The sequence below is a fragment of the Schistocerca gregaria genome, unplaced genomic scaffold, assembly GCF_023897955.1.
Source record: "Schistocerca gregaria isolate iqSchGreg1 unplaced genomic scaffold, iqSchGreg1.2 ptg000996l, whole genome shotgun sequence".
In the NCBI taxonomy this organism is placed as follows: Eukaryota; Metazoa; Arthropoda; class Insecta; order Orthoptera; family Acrididae; genus Schistocerca; species Schistocerca gregaria.
The window spans coordinates 192501-197500 of record NW_026062346.1 but is presented as its reverse complement, the minus strand read 5'-3'; the positions used below and the strand labels follow the sequence as shown (position 1 = coordinate 197500).

The 5000-nt window shown below is 54.1% G+C and overlaps 1 non-coding gene across 1 annotated transcript in view; it reads left to right on the top strand.

The window, feature by feature from the left end:
* Nucleotides 1–3491: 3491 nt before the first annotated feature.
* LOC126326632 (small subunit ribosomal RNA) overlaps nt 3492–5000 on the top strand; it is a 1893-nt gene continuing 384 nt past the window's right edge. Inside the window, exon 1 of the ribosomal RNA XR_007560789.1 lies at nt 3492–5000. This exon is cut by the window's right edge and continues 384 nt beyond it. This is a non-coding gene — a ribosomal RNA (small subunit ribosomal RNA).

Here is a 5000-nt window from a genome sequence, read left to right as displayed (position 1 = left end):
CGCACAGTGGTGACGGTGTGCGGGTAGTGTTTCCGACACCGCTTCCTGCGGTGGCAACGCTGGGGCAGAGTCGATACTCGCCCACTGGTGGAAGGTAAGCATTCTGCTTTACATCAGTACATAACTAATATTTCAGTCGTCTGACGTCCCTGCTTAGTAAATGATGCAGGACCACATACATAGATGATACATACTGTAAACTGGGGAGGACAGTGTGAACCGCACTCGACCCAGTCACCCTATCTCACAGTCCACTCTGTGTGTAACAAAGCGAAAGCACCAAAGCACTATCGTTCAACAACATCCATTTTATCCTCGCTGCCACAGGACACTATCCAAAGAACGACAAGAGGAACGTCACGTCCACTAATAAGACAGAATGTCTCACACCACCCGCAAACAACGCAGCTCAAATCAGCCAGCAACACCCACAGTGGTCCACCCAGTATCAACACAGGACGCAACGCCACGCCACAACACAAAAGGTACAAGTAATAAAATACCCTTTGGCCACACTCCTTATAAAGGCATCGAACCAACCCACCACCTGACACCAGCCAAACGTACATCCTGATTTGACACATCTCTGGCAACCTAACCCACATTGGCCCTTAACCTAACCCACGTTGGCCCTTAACCTAACCCACGTTGGCCCTTAACCTAACCCACGTTGGCCCTTAACCTAACCCACGTTGGCCCTTAACCTAACCCACGTTGGCCCTTAACCTAACCCACGTTGGCCCTTAACCTAACCCACGTTGGCCCTTAACCTAACCCACGTTGGCCCTTAACCTAACCCACGTTGGCCCTTAACCTAACCCACGTTGGCCCTTAACCTAACCCACGTTGGCCCTTAACCTAACCCACGTTGGCCCTTAACCTAACCCACGTTGGCCCTTAACCTAACCCACGTTGGCCCTTAACCTAACCCACGTTGGCCCTTAACCTAACCCACGTTGGCCCTTAACCTAACCCACGTTGGCCCTTAACCTAACCCACGTTGGCCCCTTAACCTAACCCACGTTGGCCCCTTAACCTAAGTTACGCTGCACCTTAACCTAAGTTACGCTGCACCTTAACCCAAGTTACGCTGCACCTTAACCCAAGTTACGCTGCACCTTAACCCAAGTTACGCTGCACCTTAACCCAAGTTACGCTGCACCTTAACCCAAGTTACGCTGCACCTTAACCCAAGTTACGCTGCACCTTAACCCAAGTTACGCTGCACCTTAACCCAAGTTACGCTGCACCTTAACCCAAGTTACGCTGCACCTTAACCCAAGTTACGCTGCACCTTAACCCAAGTTACGCTGCACCTTAACCCAAGTTACGCTGCACCTTAACCCAAGTTACGCTGCACCTTAACCCAAGTTACGCTGCACCTTAACCCAAGTTACGCTGCACCTTAACCCAAGTTACGCTGCACCTTAACCCAAGTTACGCTGCACCTTAACCCAAGTTACGCTGCACCTTAACCCAAGTTACGCTGCACCTTAACCCAAGTTACGCTGCACCTTAACCCAAGTTACGCTGCACCTTAACCTAACTTACGCTGCACCTTAACCTAACTTACGCTGCACCTTAACCTAACTTACGCTGCACCTTAACCTAACTTACACTGCACCTTAACCTAACTTACACTGCACCTTAACTGTCACATGTAACGTCACAGGAATGTAGCTTTGCCTAACAGCAACCCTCTGAACATAGTTCACTGCTTGGATCCTCTGGTGTCATGTGTATTTCTTGATGCCATGGTGCGTACCCTCACATAAAGGTCTTTCGAGTGTTGCGTACTTTCTACACAGTCCCGCTAACCACTGGAAGGGTGTACCGCTACAGAACGAATATCGCCCTCCCCTCCTGCCCTTCCAAGCTGGTCGGTCAGGCGTTTGTTTGTGAAATGAGCCTTGCAGCTGTTCAGTTGCATTCGGTTGTCGATGCAGTCAGTGTACGTTGTGGTACGGCCTGTGTGGACTGTCCGCTGATGTACGCGTAACCCACACTGATCATCCGTCGTTACGTACTGAGTGACATAATGTGGCACATGCTTGACCGTACACCGGCTGCGCCCTACAATGGCGAATCATAAGGGCCATATGTTGTGCACGATGCTACTTGTCTCGTCTCCCCATTACAGCGAGATTGCACTGTTGTACGCCGTACAGACATGTGGTAGGTAGGTACGGACGAAAGTATTGCATGTTGGCCCCCCCCCCCCCCCTCCTCCCTCTGCCGGGAATCAGCGTGAGCCGTCTGTTGATGTAGCGACGAGGGTTTTCCTATTTAATCGTATTGCCCCACACAACATGATAGCACGGTGGACCGCGTTCCACATCTGCGACATGCTACAGAGGCCGGTTGACAGTCGACCGCGCAAGGGACATTGCACACGTGCGCGGACCATCTTCCACGTGTTCTCTCGTGTACATGCCGCAGTGTGTATGTGGGCTGATGTAGCGTGTCGTGACACATAACATGCAGGCATGCCAGAATCGTAGATTTCGCAAATGTAGATTGACGTATACGTTTGCTGCCAAAGATCCGCAAATGAACTGGAAATCAGTTGTTGAGCGGTTGTTCGCGCTGCAGGTGCATCGGTGATAGCGACGATCGGTACATCTATGAACCGGTTGTTTCGGCGGTACCCGCCATGCCCCCGAACCTGAGTTGGCCATGTGGGTATGAAGCGATACGAGGCTGTGGCTTGGCGGGACAGTCCCCGGCCGGTGAGGGGGGGCCGCCCGGCGTGCTGGCCGCGCGCTGCGTGAGCGCACGCACTACAGCCGGCTGGTGGGGGGCGCCCAGTGGCAGGAGCGCCGGCCGACGGGCCCGGCTGGCGTCCCAGCTATGCGCCGGCGCACCCTGCGCGCGGCGCCAGGCGGCCAAAGTGGGTTCTGCCGAGCCCGGTGCGAAGCGCGGTGGACATCTGCAGTGTGCTGGTCCGATTGCGGACTGTGTGCGTTGAGGATGCGCCGCCGCCCGGCACTCGGCGTCGCGACGCCGTCTGCTGCTCGGTCGCCCCCAGCGGTTCTCGCAGGTGGTTTGTATCGCAGCTCTGCGGACGTGTTGGCGCGTGCGCTGTGCTGGGAGAGTTCGCTTCTGCACCCAAGTGGGGCTTTGCCCTTCTGTGGCGCTGGCGTTGGAGCTGCCGGTCACCGTAGGTGGCGCGTGTTGTTTCCCGCCGGCAATGCCACGACAGCACGCTCCCGGGCCTCTGTCGGCAGCGGCAAGCTCAGTTGGGAGCACGGGTGTTCGCACTGAAAGCGTCTACTCGCCCATCTCCGGGCGATTGCGCCTCTCTCGAACCCGACCAAGTACTTAGGACGGCGCTGCGCGCCGCCGGGACCTGAGAGGGTTTCGAGGTGTATCGTGCAGGGGAGCTCAGCCTCCTCCTGTTTGCAGAATAATTGAGCGGACGCTTGCGTGTTCGCGCGGGCCCTCGGGACACACTCCCGGGCGGCCGGCTGCTCAGCTCTCGTTGACGCAGCTCCCTGGTTGATCCTGCCAGTAGTCATATGCTTGTCTCAAAGATTAAGCCATGCATGTCTCAGTACAAGCCGCATTAAGGTGAAACCGCGAATGGCTCATTAAATCAGTTATGGTTCCTTAGATCGTACCCACGTTACTTGGATAACTGTGGTAATTCTAGAGCTAATACATGCAAACAGAGTCCCGACCAGAGATGGAAGGGACGCTTTTATTAGATCAAAACCAATCGGATTGGCTCGTCTGGTCCGTTTGCCTTGGTGACTCTGAATAACTTTGGGCTGATCGCACGGTCCTCGTACCGGCGACGCATCTTTCAAATGTCTGCCTTATCAACTGTCGATGGTAGGTTCTGCGCCTACCATGGTTGTAACGGGTAACGGGGAATCAGGGTTCGATTCCGGAGAGGGAGCCTGAGAAACGGCTACCACATCCAAGGAAGGCAGCAGGCGCGCAAATTACCCACTCCCGGCACGGGGAGGTAGTGACGAAAAATAACGATACGGGACTCATCCGAGGCCCCGTAATCGGAATGAGTACACTTTAAATCCTTTAACGAGTATCTATTGGAGGGCAAGTCTGGTGCCAGCAGCCGCGGTAATTCCAGCTCCAATAGCGTATATTAAAGTTGTTGCGGTTAAAAAGCTCGTAGTTGGATTTGTGTCCCACGCTGTTGGTTCACCGCCCGTCGGTGTTTAACTGGCATGTATCGTGGGACGTCCTGCCGGTGGGGCGAGCCGAAGGCGTGCTTGCGCGTCCCGAGGCGGACCCCGTTGAAATCCTACCAGGGTGCTCTTAGTTGAGTGTCTCGGTGGGCCGGCACGTTTACTTTGAACAAATTAGAGTGCTTAAAGCAGGCAAGCCCGCCTGAATACTGTGTGCATGGAATAATGGAATAGGACCTCGGTTCTATTTTGTTGGTTTTCGGAACCCGAGGTAATGATTAATAGGGACAGGCGGGGGCATTCGTATTGCGACGTTAGAGGTGAAATTCTTGGATCGTCGCAAGACGAACAGAAGCGAAAGCATTTGCCAAGTATGTTTTCATTAATCAAGAACGAAAGTTAGAGGTTCGAAGGCGATCAGATACCGCCCTAGTTCTAACCATAAACGATGCCAGCCAGCGATCCGCCGCAGTTCCTCCGATGACTCGGCGGGCAGCCTCCGGGAAACCAAAGCTTTTGGGTTCCGGGGGAAGTATGGTTGCAAAGCTGAAACTTAAAGGAATTGACGGAAGGGCACCACCAGGAGTGGAGCCTGCGGCTTAATTTGACTCAACACGGGAAACCTCACCAGGCCCGGACACCGGAAGGATTGACAGATTGATAGCTCTTTCTTGATTCGGTGGGTGGTGGTGCATGGCCGTTCTTAGTTGGTGGAGCGATTTGTCTGGTTAATTCCGATAACGAACGAGACTCTAGCCTGCTAACTAGTCGCGTGACATCCTTCGTGCTGTCAGCGATTACTTTTCTTCTTAGAGGGACAGGCGGCTTCTAGCCGCACGAGATTGA